This window comes from Vulpes lagopus, chromosome 11 (assembly GCF_018345385.1).
Source record: "Vulpes lagopus strain Blue_001 chromosome 11, ASM1834538v1, whole genome shotgun sequence".
Classification (NCBI taxonomy): domain Eukaryota; kingdom Metazoa; phylum Chordata; class Mammalia; order Carnivora; family Canidae; genus Vulpes; species Vulpes lagopus.
The window spans coordinates 45,797,651-45,815,441 of NC_054834.1; the positions used below are offsets into that span (position 1 = coordinate 45,797,651).

Here is a 17,791-nt window from a genome sequence, read left to right on the forward strand (position 1 = left end):
TTTTTCTTAATATTTTAGAGATGTATGGTTTCCAGCCATTTCCAAGCATGGTTCTCCAGTTCCTGTCTGTACTCTGAGTTCCCATCTTTCCTTGGTTGTGTTATCAATATATGGTTAATACACTAGTTTAGTTTTATAATTCTATAGTGGTCACAGCACATTAGGAGTAGATGTGGGAACCACAGATATTATAATAGTAATTAAAAGATATGTTTTACTCAAAAAGAGTTTATGCCATTTTGAGAAAGTATATATACATATATATGATTAGTCGTGTATTTGGGATACAGCACAGATAAGAATTTACCAAAATATGTTTTATTTAACATTCAAGCTTTGATAAAAGTGATCATTCTATTGTGGTTTTCCATGACCTCTTGTTTTTTTAAATTGCAAACCAATATATACAGCAATCATACATTTTCAGAAATTTTGTTTCCTGCTTTTCATCCAGTTCCTGGAAAAGTGCCTGGTAGATAGTAAGAGATTTTAGAAAAAAAAAAAAAGAATTAATAAACAAATTAAGAGGTCTAAAAATACTAAATAATGGTTGAAAAAGTTTAGATAATCTCTATGCATGGAGAAAAGTTCATATCAATAATGATATCCGTATCTGAACTGCTTAATTTCTTTGGGGTATATTTAATGTGATAATTGAAAATCGAAATGCACTAATGTTACTCTATTTTTATTGTATTTATAGACTAAGAAAAACAAAATTATGTGAAGAAAATTGATTTAATGTGTGCCTTGAGCTTTTTTTCCTCTTACAACAGACTTTCTCTTGACAGAAGGAAAAGTTAAAAATGATGAAAAATTAATATCCTTTTGACAATGACAGTATATTTTTATTTCTATCACATCCTTAAATGTCCTGATAAACTATAGCTTCCATAATACTGTGAGAATTGAGTGCCTCTTTAAACATACTATAAATTTTAAAATATATAAAAACTATAGTAATTTTCTTCCTGAGCTTCCTATTTTTAGCATTTTAAATAGAACATATAATTCTAAAGTTACTACTGGTCTGATTTAATACTATTTGCCTTGATTTATATAACAAAACTTAATATGATGTTGAAGTATAGATTTTTTTTTAAAGGGCTCTACTGTGTTTTGCTTCAAAGTGTTCTGTTCTCTCTGTACTAAGCCTTTCGGCTTAATGTTAAAGATCTCATTCTCTCTTGGACCCAATTTAATCAGAATTTTACCTACACTACCCCAAGAGAACTCTTTACCAAGGTCACCGTTGGCTTCCATATTATTAAATCCAACCATCAGTTCGCAGTTCTCATCTTACTGTCAATAGATTTGATGTAGGAAATCAGCCTTCTATTTTTACCTAGACCTAAAGAATTTTTTGTTTTTTCTTGAATTAACCCCTACTTCCCTGCCTGCTTCGTTCAGTCTCCTTACTTTTTCCACTTCTACTCAACTTCCCAACGTTGGCAGGGTCCAGGGCTAGGTATTGATTTCTCACCTCTTCTCAATCTAATACTCACTGCCTCATCCAGTCTAATGACAAAGGACCACCTTCATTTTTATCTCTAGCATGAACTCATCCCTCAATCCAGTCTAATATATCCAACTCTTTAATTAGTACCTAATGTTATATGTCTAAAAGATACCTCAAAAAAAAAGATAAATAAATAAATAAACCCTCGCATGAAGCATGTCAAAACTAAGCTGATCTTCCTCAAACTTACCTTCCTGCTGTTATAACTATTATGATTAATGGCAGCTTCGTCATTTCATATGCTCCATTCAAGAACTTTGGAATTTTTTTGGCCAGTGTTTTTGTTGCATCATCCAGGCACTCTATTAGAAATTCTCAATATCTGTATCTTCCAAACATACCCATAATTCAACCACTTTATTCTACCAACTCCAGTTGCTACCATTATGGCCCAAACCACTGTGATACATCATCTGGATCACTAAAATACCTCATTATAGAACATTGATGTGTGTTCACCCGTGCACTCTTATTGTTTCTGTCTACAACCGACAGATTCCTTAAAAATCTAAATCAAGTTATGCAAATCCTCGCCTAACAACCCTGTTTGTTGGAAAATACTTATGATGGCCTTCAAAGCCTTATATGATCTGGCCCTCTTGTTACCTCTTTAGTCATTGTTCACTCCGCTCCAGTCACACTTGCCTTTGGACTGATCTTGAAACATGCGTAGGGCACTAGCATTAGTTATGCTTTTTGCTTAGTGAGTTCTTTCCTCAGAAATCTTTATGACTCAAAGATCACCTTCTCAGCATTCTCAAAACAAGTCACTCTATTCAAAATCACAAATCATCCCCCTTTCCAATACTCCTAATGCCCCATGACACTAATTTGCTTCCACATATTTATCTTATAAAAATTTTTTAAATGTGGTCTGCAGCACTCAGGAAGTCCTTGAGAACTTTATAGGTCATCTGTAATGCCAAATTATTTTTACAGTAATATGATATTATTATTTACCTTTTTCACCATGTCATCATTTGCATTAATGATGCAAGAGCCATCAAATCAAGGGATGACACTTCACTGTACTTGTGGACTAGCAGGCCACATGTACTAGTATAGTAGTCATTGTATTGTTCACCACTATGTACCTATAATTTTTTGAAAGCTACTTGCACTTAAGAATGCTCTTGACAAAACAATAGCAATAATTAATTTTACTGTGTCTGAATCCTAACATACACATCATTTTAATATTCTATATGAATTGGGAAATGTCCTTAAAACTCTTCTACTGTATAAAGTTTATTTCAACCAAAAGCACTTTAGCAATTATTTGTGATGCAAGCTGACTGAACTAGATACTTTTTAATGAATATTTTTACTGGAAAGAACAAGTGACTTATAAACTAATCTTATTCAGACTTGGATATTTTCAGATATTTCTGAGGTACCTAGGATCTCAAGGGTTCACTTTTTTTTAAGATTTTATTTATTTATTCATGAGAGACACACAGAGAGAGAGAGAGAGAGAGAGAGCCACAGACACAGGCAGAGGGAGGAGCAGGCTCCATTCAGGGAGCCCAGTGTGGGAATCGATCCTGGGTCTCCAGGATCATGCCCTGGGCTGAAGGTGGCCCTATACCGCTGAGCCACCTGGGCTGCCATCATGGGTTCACTTTTTATTGGCAAACTGAAACCATAAGAATGGGAATGGTGTGAAAAGGGAAAAGTGGGGTCACTCAAGCAGTCAGTTATCTAGTTACCCAAGACTTTATAAAAAGGGAACTTCATGATGGAACACCATGATTCCTTACCAGTTGTTTTGCTATTGCCTATTATATGGCTGGCAATATATTTATTTGAGATGAATGCCATTTGAAACAGTTGGCTTGACAGTAGAAGTGTAATATCATACACTAATAATCAAAAAACCTAATGTTAGGCACTAACAATACATTTTCAACAATACAATTCAAGAATTGTTTAGAGATTTTATTTATTTATTTTAGTAGAGAGTGCATACACAAGTAGAGGGAGGGGCAGAGTTGAGAGAGAAGGAAAGGGAAGGAATCTCAAGCCGACTCTGCACTGAGCACGGAGCCGAAAGCAGGAATCCATCTCATAACCCTGAGATCATGACCTGAGCCAAAACCAAGAGTCTGATGCTTAACTGACTGAGCCACCTACATGCCCCAATATGATTGAAATTTTAAACAAAAATTAGAATTTTGGAAAACTTGTATCAGTCTCTTAGTACTTAATGGCTCCTCTTGGGCACCTGTGTGGCTCAGTCAGTTAAGTGTCTGCTTTTGGCTCAGGTCATGATCTTGGTGTCCTGGGATCCAGCCCCACATCAGGCTCCCTTCTCAACAGAGATAATCTGTATTTTCTTAATGGTCAGGACATGAAATTACATAATCATGCATATTTGAAAAATCCATTCAAAGTACAAGAGCTACAAGTGGATTTTAATGTCAGAATAAAATGAGAATTCATTTGATACAGTTTCAGATTCCTCACAGCAAGCAAGCAAGCTCTAAGAAACATAGTTAAGGAGTGTTGGTGTCATATCGAAGAAATATATCCACAGTCACCTGAAAAGGTTGCTAAAATGCCCCTCTCTTCCAACTACATGACTTCATGAGGCAAACTTTTCTTCATTTTCTTCAAGGAAAACTACATATCACAGTAGATTGAGTGAAGAACCAGATATATAAATCCAGTTATTATTTAATCAGTCAGGTACGTAAAAAAGTAGTCAAATTTGCAAAAATGTGAAAATGTCACTCTTCTCATTATTTTTATATTTTTTGTTTGAAATTATAGGGTTTTTTCCATTAAAAAATGTTGTTAATCTATAATAAGTTATTTATTGCTACTTTTAAACAAATATATATTCTAAAAGTCTATTCTAATACCTTACATGGTAGATACCAATCGATGTCATCAATGGACAAAGTTTTTTGTGATCTGTAATTATTTATGAGTGTACAAAAATACTGAATGTAAAGTATTTGAGAATAATTCTTCTGATATATTATTATTCATTTGTATATTATGCTTATTGTATCCTCACCTATATCAATTATTTATTGTTGTATGACAAACCACCCAACATCTTAGAGGTTTAATCAGCAAATCTCTATACTCTGAATCAGCAGAGTATTTCTGCTCTGTCATCTAAGCTGGGTCACTCATGTATATGGAGCTCTGCTTTGAGGGTTAACTAGCATTATAAAATAAATTTAAAAAGGAATGAAATTTTTGACATTTTCGCTTGCCAATTTATCTGCATTACATAGGAGAATGCCCTTCTTATGGTTGACAGTCAATAAATATTTATAAAACAAAGAAAATGCAAGAGGTGTTAATCTAATGGAAATTAAGTGTCATATCATTGTTTTCTTGGACATTGAAATGCATTATCATTTGCTGGATAAAGGTTCCTAATATAATTTAAGCTCTTTGAAAATCAAACTAAACTTGGCACCTCCTAAGCCCTTGGTATACATTTGCTGTATTAATAAACATCGCCTCAATGAATGAAAATAAAAAACATTTTTTTAAAATAGGAAAATTAATATGAGATTTAAATAATTAATTGCTTATTTCTATGCCTATCTGATGTTAGTTAATACTTCTGAGAAGAATAATTATGTAGGCAAATATCTTAGAGGAAAAAATTAGAGTACAAAATATCAAATTGAAATTATATGAAATTTACAAAAATAAATTTCTGATCAAATATATAATAATATATTATTATCACTTCTGAATATGTATTGGCTTTGCAGCTCTTCTTTCCTCAATTACTTACTGAAAATAAAATTTACAACAGCGATTTTCATCTTCACCTAAAAAAGAAAAGGTATGCTTAATAATTCTAAATGTAGTAGAGAAAGTATATGTTCCCTTTATTATAGAAATCACCATAAACAATATTTTCTAAATGATCATGCATGCCTTAGGACCAGTAGAAATATAGACAGATTTTTTTAAAGATAAGAATTACGAAACATTCTTCTTGCCTAAGGTTACACAGTGGGCAATGATAAAATATGCTTTGTCTAATGGCCTCTAGGTTAGATCTTGCCACTTATCTGGTGCAGACAAAGTCTTCAGAAATCCAAAAATGGTGTGGATTTTTAAAAAAGTATTCTCAGGTGAAATATAATGGTGATAACTGCACTCAGTTCTTTATAAAGTATCTATCATAGAGAAGAGCAATGAAATTGACCTTTCTGGGACTTTTGGATAGCTTCTGTATTAGGGAAAAAAATACAGTTCAGGCCTTAAGTTTATAGTTAAAAGCTCAAAAATGTGTAGGTTAACTCAAAACAATGATAATTTTCATTCATGAGTTGAGATATTCAATCCAAGAGGTAATATTTGCATGTTCTAATAAATATGGATAAAATGCAAAATTAAAAATCAGACTTAGTCTATAGATCAGAGAAAGTCATCTCGTCATAATTGTATTCTTTTGATACCTGCTAGTTGCCTAACATGAGCAATTTTGTGCAATATTATAGGAAAAGAATCAGAAGATTATTGAATCTCCTGGAGAGAAACAGCAGGAATCTTATCTAAGCTATTCTTGATTGTTCCATTTTCTTGAAATTTTACTCTTGCAGGAAAAGAATACTTTCCCAATTTCACATTTTTTTTTGCAAATCATTTTAGAGCTAATAAGCATAGACCATTTATATATATTACTTCTCAGACTATATTACTTTATACTGCTATTAACAGAAAGAGGGAAAATAAAATAGCATGTGATTACTGTCATTTTTGCTTACAAGATGCTTCTAAACACAGAAGATTTAAAACAACTTACTATGCTAAAAGAACTTTAAAGTAATAAAAAGAGAATATATAAACTAGGCAGAAAGTTATTTGTAATTTTTAGAAATAGGATTAAGGGGAAAATATACTTTATAATATGGTTTATATGTTTTTAATAAATTGTATAGTCCTAGAATATTGTTTATTTATAGGTGTATTTATATACACAACATGATATGCACACATGCATGTGTATACATGCACTACATATTCTTCTCTAGAACACAGAAGTTATAGAGTTAAATATTAAATACAGTAACAATAATTGAAATAGAAAAACAAAATGAAAAATAAAATGTGTGATTTTATGCCTTTCATATATTTAATCATGTTTCTTTATATAACAGCAGTGAATAGAAGAAGTTCATGTAATGTAACTCTAATAAATCTCACAGGCCCAAAAAATGTCTTGTGATTTTTTTTAAACTTTGCTTTTAGTCATATTTTTCTCCTCACTCATCCTACATAGCACAATTTTATCTCCTTGAGGCCTTCTTTGATCAATCTAGAGAGCAATAATCTCTTCCATCAATGAACAACTATAAGACTTTTAGTCACCTTCACTTATTTCTACATATAATACTGATATGACACTTTTGTATATTTGTGTTACTTTGTCTCACTTATTCATTCACTCAATAATGCCTACCACATTCTGGTTACTGTTGGGAATACAATTTGAACCAAAAAAAGATCTTATAGTCAAGGACTTTTCTTTATACTTTAGACAAACTATAAAAGAATAATTATTTGTGTCAGCCTGTAAGGGGTGTAAGCAGAAAGCAAGTAATGTGTAAGTTCAGATGCTATTTTCTGTTGGTAGCCTAGGAAGGCCTTTCTGATCAGATGCCTATCTCATCTGCATTATGGAATTGTCACATACTTGTCACATAATGTCTGTGACTTGTATTTCTTTATACAAACTCTAGAATTCCTAAGAATTACTGGGAACGCCTATAGCCATTGATAACAATTACAATAATTTCCTTCCACTAAAAGGAAACAGCACTTCTGGTCTCTCTTCATTCAACCTCTCACACTGGCATATATTCATTTTAGGATCATGATCCTACTCAGGCATAGGTCTCTATTTTTTCCTCTCCCTTTTTTCTTGGGATCCAACTTCTACAAAAAGCATGCACTCTTATTCTCAGCAATGTGGTGAAGACTCAATCCCTGTGAGAGAAGACATAGAATAGTTCTCCACTGTTATTGACTGAGAGGCTCTGTCTGTATTAGGGGTCTGTTATTAGGAAGACTACTAGCCAAAATATAAGCCACCATCTTAAATGACTATTTCATCATTCACAAATACTACATTTTGCTCCTAATTACTGAACTCACTTCTTTTATTTTTCAATTCATTTGGAATCCAAGGAAGAAGAGGAAGGTTATTCAAAGCACCATATGTAGGAATTACATAGAAAGAACAAGTCTAGAAAAAAATACTCTAGAGAAAAAGAAACAAAGAAATCCAAGGGTGCATCTTCTCAAGAAATCAAAACAATAGTTCATTTGACAAAGGGAGAATCAGGGAGAAACTCTCTGAAGTATTGAGTAAAACTAAGAGATAAAAAAGTATGTACCTTTTGATATGGCACCATGGAAGTCACCAATAACTGGAAATGAGGGGCATCTACCTGGCACCTACCTAACATCTGCCTTAGGCTCAGGTCATGATCTCAGCCCCTGCATGGGGCTCCCTGCTTAGCAGCAAGCTCCCTCTGTGATCTCTCTAGCCCTCACTCTCTCTCAAATAAATAAACAAACAACTAAATAAAATCTTTACAAAATAATAACTGTAAATGATAATCTCAAAGGAATGGGGAAGGGGGAAAGCATATTGGTGTGAGATGAAATGTGACGGGGGCAGGGAGCAAGTGCCAACCACATGTGAGCATGAGTATGTGGCAGTGGTGCAGATGCTGAAGACTTGGGATCCCTGGGTGGCGCAGCGGTTTAGCGCCTGCCTTTGGCCCAGGGCGCGATCCTGGAGACCCGGGATCGAATCCCACGTCGGGCTCCCAGTGCATGGAGCCTGCTTCTCCCTCTGCCTGTGTCTCTGCCTCTCTCTCTCTCTGTGTGACTATCATAAATAAATAAAAATTAAAAAAAAAAAGAAACTTAAAAAAAAAAAAGATGCTGAAGACTTTTGTGAAATTAAGAATTTTCCTTTAATATAAATTTTTAGATTAATTGTATGCTAAAGTAAAAAGAAAGACCTCCATGATATGTGAAAAAAGGGATCAAAGAAGAATTGGCATTTTCTGGAAGACATACTTTATCCATGGAAGAATATGGTTTCAGTCACATATGGGAAAGATGAAAAGGTTCCTCTCCATCTAATTTAATATCATAAAGTATGAACTGAGGATTTAAGCTGGAAGCAGAAGTAAAGGGGGCAAGACAGAATTAGAAATCTGGGCATATTAGGAGATATGTGTAATACCCTTTGTTGAAGTTGGGGAAACAAGCTTCCAAGAGCTAATCACAAAAACAAAGTAGAATTACTAGGTATAATGGAGGATCTATTTGAGTTTGCTGTGCATTTAATGTAACACTATTCTCAGCTCTTTGATTTATGTCAAGAATTCTCATTTGCAGTGAAGCCAACTTAAAAGCCTGTCTTTCTTCTGGTTCTGTTCCCCCCCTCTTCTTCTTTAGTGTCTCATCTTATCCTACCTCCTCTTATCTTCTCCTTTATTCAATCCTTTCTTATAGAAATGGCCTTACTACCAATGGCATCATTAAATTAGCTACTATATGTGAAAATATTTAGCAGTGTTTCTGACACACAATAGTTTAATTCCAGTTAACGTGAGGATTTTTTCTATAGATGTAATTTCCTTTAAAAGTAAACTATTCATCTAACGAAGAGTGAATTCTTAACCAAGTGCCATGCCAATTCTTAAATATTACACAGAGACAGCTACTAATCAATTATATAGAAATTTATTTAGACAGACACCTGCCATATTTCCAATAAAAGCTAAGCACTTAATTAAATCTACGTGATGTTTTAGTAAATGGTTTCTTTAAAATTCTAAACCACTGAATCAGAAGACTTTTACTAGTGAATAATAGCTCATTGAATACAAAGTAAGACTCCATGAAGTCCTTTAGCATAGCATTAAAATTGAGAGATAAAACACCTGACACCAGAGAGAAGAGAAAAACAAATACATTTACATTATCACTTCATTTCTTCAGGAAATTTTGCTAAATGAAAATTAAATCTATGTTAATGCTGTCCCCACAATCCATATTCAACTTTAATTAAACAAATATATTTGCAGACTTTATGTGTGAAAAGTTGTGGCAGAAACTGTTACATTTTCACCAGTATTAATTATTTTCTTCTTCCTCTTAAAATAGTACCTGCCAAATTTAATCTGAGCATATAGTTATAGAGAAGACATATCTTTTCCTGGATCCTGCTCAAGTTGGTATATCATTAACATTTTAGGTCACTGAGAAATGAGAGGGAATGAAAGATGAAATTCCTCTATTATAACTTTAAAGAAAGAACTATGTTCCAGTTGGCATAAACTTTGGAGCTGTTCAATGAACATATTTCCTTTTCTTCTCAGTGTACATTATGCTTCCCATCCCCCCCTTTCAGTCAAGTGTTCCATGTACTACATTTAGAGAATAGAATGTTCTGTAAATGATCTGTGCCATTTCCACTGTTTCCTTAATAGCTCCCAAACTGCTACTTCATGGTCTTTACCCCTGTACCAGCTAAAAGACGATGAGCATGACAAGACTGGAATTCTCTTGTTGACAATAGTGAAATCACAAGAAATGGGTGTGGATCCTGGAAGAACCCCTTAGAAGAGATCCATCCACTGGGCGGAAACAACTGTTTAGGACTTCATGTGAATAAGAAATAAACTTCAAATAGTAAATTACCGAGATCTTGGGGTTCATTGTTGAAGATATAAGCAGTACCTTCACTAAAAGTTCCATGGGCTTCTTTTTCCACTTCCGTGGGCTGAAATATATGTAAATATCAGTGAGCCAGCCTCCAACACCCTTAGAATGACAGCAGCTGGGTCCCTCAGACAGAGTCACCTATAATTATGACATATAGAGTGATACAAACACCTCCTACTCCTGGACACTTAATTAAGGATAGGAACATCTGGGTGGCTCAGTTGGTTGATTGTCTGCCTTTGGTTGAGGTCATGATCTCAGGATCCTAGGATCGAGCCCCACGTTGGGCTACCTGCTCAATGAGGAGCCTGCTTCTCCCCTTCCTCTGCCACTACCCCTGCTTGTGCTCTCTCTGTCTCTCTCTGCCAAATAAATAAATAAAATCTTGAAGGAAAAACAAGTGTTTATTTTCTTTGAGCCAAAGTATTATGGGAGCTTTTCTTTAAAAAAAAAAAAAGATTTTACTTATTTATTCATCTGAGACACAGAGAGTAGAGAGAGAGAGACAGGCAGAGGCAGAAGCAGGCTCCATGCAGGGAGCCTGACGTGGGACTCGATCCCGGGTCTCCAGGATCAGGCCCTGGGCTGAAGGCAGCACTAAACTGCTGAGCCACCCAGGCTGCCCTATAGGGAGGTCTTCTAAGTTATTACTCTATACCGTAAATCAGCAATTCTTATGAGCTAGCTGGCATCAGTGTCACCTGTAGTGTTTCTTAAAACATAGATCGGTGTTAAACAGATATCAACACCCATGATGAAACAACAGATACAAAAATAGCTTTGCAGAATATAGAGATTGCCTGTGTGACATTGTTTATCCTAATTATTAAAATGTATTTGTGAATAATAAATGAGGTATAAAAAAATTAAAAACTAAATCTTAAAATATGGTTGTGACACTAAAGATGTTACACTTCAGTTACTCTTTGATGAAACAGGGTTGTACCCTATTGTTGAAAAGCACTCTACCCTCAAAGTAGCATGCCTTCCCTTTACCTCAGTTGTTCCAATATAAAACTGTGAGCTTTTGAGTATAAGTAAATTTCATTAGACATGATAATGATATGAGAATCATGGCTTCTTTTTTTAAGATTTATTATTATTTATTTTTTTTAAGATTTTTTTAAGATTTATTTATTCATGAGAGACACACACAGAAAGAGAGAAAGGCAGAGACACAGGCAGAAGCAGCTCATGCAGGGAGCCTGATGTGGGACTAGATCCTGAGTCTCCAGGATCAGGCCCTGGACTGAAGGTGGCGCTAAACCGCTGAGCCATCTGGGCTGCCCGAATCATGGCTTCTTAATATTTGAATGTAATTATCTTCATTTCATTCCTTGGGCACCTTTATTTGCTTTAAAGCAGCTTGGGTTTTAAGGAAGTCTGACAAGCCAAGTATAAACGTTTATTCATCTCAATGAAACATGACTTACTGAAAATAGATGTAGATGAATATATGGAAGAGAAAAAGCATTGAACTAGAACAGAAAGGACCAGCGCCTTATTCTTGACCCTGGCATTAATGAAAAAGTCAGGTCATGTTGAGGTTTTTTTCCCCTTTCATTTATAAAATGACAATAATATTTCTTGTAATGATGTTCTCACCAAGTTTGCATTAAGTAGGTAGAAATGTCTTCTAAAGTGCTATGCAAATGTGTTTATTTGGATGGCTGTGTTCATAATTTAAACATAGGTTAGCAAAATAAGCATGCTTTCTTTCATTGGAAGTACTCTGGCCATTAGTTTATTTTTTAATATTATCTATTTACTTAGAATAGAAGCAAGCTAATTAGAAGTTACTTAATGTGTATTTGTGTGTGTGCACATTGACTCTCTTATTATACTTTTCTTTGCCCATAAAGTAAGGAAAATACTGTTTATAAACATGACAACTCTAAGTATCCAAATGAAAACACTTACTCCAAAGGGAATTTTTGCTTTATAGACAAATTAAAAACCAGCTGTGCTAGACTTTATGGAAAACATTATACAGCAACTGATTTGCCCACAAATGAATCATTTCAATGAAAGCAACACAAAATGCTGCAGGTGGCATTTATTTTGACAAACTAACTTTATTAAGGTGGTTAATTTTTTTAAAAATGAAACTTCCTCTATAAGATTTAGAATTGCTCTAAAATGTTATCTTTTAATTTTAAGAGGAAGAGCTCTTCCTACCGTACGTAATTTAGTTTGTTAGATTTTCTATTGCATTAACAGAGATACCACAGAGATAATACAGAATAATCCATGATAATTTAAAGAAGAGTTCTACAGTACAAAGTGGTGAATCCACAAATAGGAGTGCTATTGGAAACAAGCTATCCTTATGTGAGATAGAGTAATAGAGAGATAGATAATTGACAGATAGGTAGACATTCAACAGTATTCAATGAGCTCCAGTGATGAGGAAGACACTGTTCAGACTGCTAAAAATCTCCGTACTAAATAATTCACAAAAGTCACTAATCCACAGAGTTCACAATCTAATAATAGAAAAACAGATATTAAACAAATTGTGTACTGATATTTCATTATAATTTTAATAATTTCAATTATATATTTCTCAAGGCAGTCCAAATTAGTGCATTGTAATTTGATTCAATTTAAAAGTACATGTTTTTAACTGTGTGTCATATATGACTGTAGAAGTTTTGAGACATAACAATACATTTTTAAAAATTAAATCTACGGATCCCTGGGTGGCGCAGCGGTTTGGTGCCTGCCTTTGGCCCAGGGCGCGATCCTGGAGAACCGGGATCGAATCCCACATCGGGCTCCCGGTGAATGGAGCCTGCTTCTCCCTCTGCCTCTCTCTCTCTCTCTCTCTCTCTCTGTGACTATCATAAATAAATAAAAATTTAAAAAAATTAAAAAAAAAATTAAATCTATGCTCTAATAGAATTCAAATTCTCATGAGAGATAGGCAACACTAAAATTTATAAATTTATAGAATATTACTGGCTGATTCATGTTGTGAAAGAAAATACATCAGATAGGAAAAAGAGGGTGTTGTAATTTTTGATGGTAGAGTTAGGGAATTATTTCCTAGGATGTGCCAAACATTCAAGGACTTGAGGGAGTGGACTGTGGAAGAATATATATCTAGACAGATGGATCAAGAACTATGAAAAGCCATGAGGCAGAAGTATGTTCAATAAAAAGCAAGATTATTAAGATGTAGAGGAAAAATCAAGGGAAAGGTGAATAGAAGGGAAAGGTGAATAAAAGATAAAGGTATCTGTTATGGACTGCATGTCTGTGTTCCCTTCCAATCCATATCTTGAAGCCCTAATCCCCAATGTGATGATATTTGGAGATGGGGTCTGTGGGAAATAGTTAATGTTAGATGAGGTCATAAGTATGGGAAAATCAGGAGTCCAGTATAGGACATGCTAATTCTGAATGATGGACAGTTAAGTTGAGATTTCTTATTAAGCAATTTGATAAGCAAGTCTGTAATTCAGGGGAAAATTATTTATTGAAATAATATAACTGTTTTCATTAGTATGATGGTTTGCCAAGGAAGTGAGCTTGGATAGAGGAAGGAACCAAGGAGTGATCAGGCCTTCCAATATTTAGAAGTCAGGAAAATGGAAAGACAAAAATAGAAGGAGGAGGAGAAGGACAAGAAAAAGAAGAGGGAGAAGAGGAGGAGGAGGAAGAAAAAGAGTGGCCAGTGAGTTAGGAAGGGTAACATGGTGTTCTGTAAATCAATTATGAAGTTTATTTTATTTTATTGTTTGTTTTTATTTTTCCACAGAAGAGAGTAACCCAATTCTTCAAATGCTGCCGACAAAATAAAATGAAAATCAAAAATTGATTGACAATTTGATTTTGCAACTTGAATATCATTATTGACCTTCATCTGAGCAAGTTTTGAAGTATAACAGAGGAATAAGACTGATTCGATTTGGATCTGAAGGAAATGTTAGGAGGGTTCCAATTCTAGCATGACAGCCTGAGAAATTCTATGGATCAACTCCCCAGGGAAACTGGTAAAAATGGTAAAAAACACTTTAAAAAACCATTTGACCTCTGTGGTAGGCATTTTGTTCCTGTGGTGTCAGAGTCCTGGGGGCTAGCAGGACCGAGATTAGCTGCGATATATATTGAAAATGCCCAATTTCCAACAAAAACTTGAGGCATGTAACAGTGAAGTATGACATATATATAGGGAAAAAAGCAAGCAATACAAACTACCTATGAAAGCAAACAGATGTCAAATTAAACAGAGACTTCAAATTGGCCATTATTAATATGCTCAAAGAACTAAGGAAAATCATGATTTTTAAAAAGGTAAATTAAGGGATGATGATACTGTCACATAAAATAGGAATAACAATAAAGGGAGAAATTATTTTTTTAAAAGAACAAAATGGAAATTCTGATTTGAAAATACAGTAATTGAAAGGACCAACTCACTAGTTGGGCTCAACAGTAGATCTGAGCTTGCAGGAAAAAAGACTGGGTAAATTTGAACATGTATAGATAAACATTATACAATCCAAAGAATAAAGAGAAGAGGAATAAAGAAAATATAAACAGAGTGCTCGCTTCGGCAGCACATATACTAAAATTGGAACGATACAGAGAAGATTAGCATGGCCCCTGCGCAAGGATGACACGCAAATTCGTGAAGCGTTCCATATTTAAAAAAAAAAAAAAAAGAAAAAGAAAATATAAACAGAGACTCAAGATATGTGGCTCTCCAATAATATGTGTAGTGAGAGTATCAGAAGGAAAGGAGAGGAAGGAGCAGACAAGAAAATTCAAAGAAATAATGGCTTAATACTTCCTCAAATCATCAAAAAACACGAATCTTCACATCTGAGAATTTTGATGAACTCTGAGTGGAATAAACAAAAAGAGATCTGTAGTGGCAGAGTGCAGTTGCAGCAATCCATTACATTCAAAGAAATAAGGTTGGAGTATTCAAGGTACTAGAAAGGTCCATGTGTAGAAGGCCCATTTGCAGTATTCTGTAGCATAGCAATTGAATGTTTTTCTGCAGGATCATGTGGTGGGGGATATAGCCAGCATTTGGCTAATTCATTGTGATGGCAACTACCTGGTGTAGGCATACCAATGAATTTGGCAAGGTGAAAGTCACACAGGCTACTCTGTGGGGCAGAGAGAAGAGAGATTGGATTCCCACTCTTTTCCTTTCTCATATCTGTACTCAAACGTTGGAAGATGCTCAAGTTCTATCAGCAGCAGAAACTTTTCTTAATCAATTGTAATGTGAACAATCCATCTCTTAACATGACCAAGAGTAGCACCTATTTGTCCAAATCATAGGGTGTTGAATCCAAACTTTTTGGCTTCTATTTCATTGTGGCTTAACAAAAGTGTTTATTTTGTATCCTTTACATGTGGCTACCCAGAGCAAAGCATTTTCAAAAGCATTCTGAAAAACATTTTTAAAGGAAAATGTTGAACTAGAAACTTCAAATTGATGGTCATTATCTTGAAGATCTTTGTAGACAAAAATCTATGCTGTGCACTTGGGGATTAAAAGAAGGAGGTTATTATCTTCCATTTCTTGTTGTTTAATAGCCATTCTAGACTCCCATGTCTCTGAATCTTCAGAAAGGGGTCAAAGAGGATGGAAGGAATTAAAAGTAGAATTAACAGTGTATTGAAACCCGCTCCACATGAAAGTATACTGATTTTGATCATCCTACTGGAGAGGGATGCTTAAAAGGGTCGGGTGATGTCAGTTACCAAGTTCCCTTAGCTTGAGCAATGACCTGTATCTGTCACAATGTCAAGTACTGCAGGCACCAACTGCTGATCCACAGTGTTGAGCCATCTATTATTAATGGTAAGACTCCAGGCACCTGAAGTTTTCAATATAGGCAAAATAAGACTATTGAATAGAGAAAGAGTCTCATGGAAGACTTCGGTTTCCTTTAGCTAAGCAATAAGAGCAATTATTTCTTTTTCTCCCATTGGCAGCCAATAATTTAAAAAACAAAAACAAAAACAAAACCCAAAAACGGCATTAGGTGCAGGTATTAGGATAGGTTCATGGCATTCCCCATGCCCCACTAAAATGACCCTAACTCCAGCACTTCCTGACAGGGCTTGGACACAAAAGTAGGTAAGAGTGATCTATACAGTCAGAAGTGGGGGGGGGGCATAACAATGATAGACTCTAAGGGATCCATCCATAATCAGGCCTGGGCAAGGATCCTGGTGGCGGTTCTCTAAATCAGAGAACATAATCTATTTTCCCCTCACTTTGGTTCCAAAGGTTTTAGGGACCATGGTATCTGCTGTGCTAGTATCTAAAAGATTGAAAAGCTACAATTGTTTCCTACCTTCCCATTGAACTCTAACCCTGGCATAAGGCTTCCTATTTTCCTGGGAATAGATGGATACCTCCCAACCCCACTATCTCCTCCTAACCTCTAGTATTTTTGATTTTTGAAAGGCAAGAGATCCAGGTAAAAATTGCGACGGTGCTGTGATTCACATCTAGATTCATTGGAAGGGTTGTTGGGGATAGCACTCACATTAGTCATAGAGGTCATCACCATAAGAATCTTAGCAGGGTTGCCTAAGGCAATCTTTATGCCTGGTACCTGGCCTCGAGTTCCTTAATGCTATCCCCAATTCCCTCCGTTGTGCCCTTGTTTTTGAGTAACCAGACCCAGAGATCAAATTGGGAAGATCCTGGCCCAGATCTTCCAGGAAAAGGCACTTAATTGCCATTTTTATGTCCTTTCCATTGGTCAATGGAAAGCTATTTTGGTTTGCTATTTTGGCAGTAGCTGCATTTTCCATGCAGGGGTTTGTCATTTAAGGTCTGGGCTGTGTCATGGACAGATTAAACTGACTTCATGAAGAGATTTAATTGGGCTTGCTCACCAGCAGGAGCTGCACAAACAGATATAGAAATCTGAATGTGGTTAGTAATCTCTTCAACTATGATTCCCACTCTCTCATTGTAGATCCAAGAGACAAGCAGGGTGACTTGTAGAGCCACTGTGTCCTCTGTGAAGATGTTTTTCATTGGCAAGGAACTTATCACAGGGTCAAACCTGTAGGAGCCCAAACAGTACTTAGTTGAGAAAGGTTTGGGGAGTTGGAATCTTCATCCTTCTTCCTCTTCCTCCTTAGGCCAAAAGACTAATCCCAAAGCGCTCTGGAGGAAGGAGGTCTATTCTGAAGAATGCAAGGCTGCATTCAAAATTGAAAAATCAATTAATATGAGTCACTATTTTAATAAAAAATTAACCAACTAAAAAAGTATAACTATATTACCATCTCAATAAAGAAAGCAAATGACAAAACCTAACACCCTTTCACAATAAAAAATACCCACCATTTGCTTCAACGTGGATGGAACTGGAAGGTATTATGCTGAGTGAAATAAGTCAATCGGAGAAGGACAAACAGTGTATGTTCTCATTCATTTGGGGAATATAAATAATAGTGAAAGGGAATATAAAGGAAGGGAGAAGAAATGTTGGGAAATATCAGGAAGGGAGACAGAACATAAAGACTCCTAACTCGGGGAAACGAACTAGGGGTGGT

General features: G+C 35.2%; 1 non-coding gene across 1 annotated transcript; it reads left to right on the forward strand.

Annotated features, from left to right (window-relative positions):
• The first annotated feature begins 14,795 nt into the window (after positions 1-14,795).
• Positions 14,796-14,902, forward strand: LOC121472445. Its single transcript, XR_005982911.1, has one exon. It is a non-coding gene; the product is annotated as a U6 spliceosomal RNA (small nuclear RNA).
• The last annotated feature ends 2,889 nt before the right edge of the window (positions 14,903-17,791 follow it).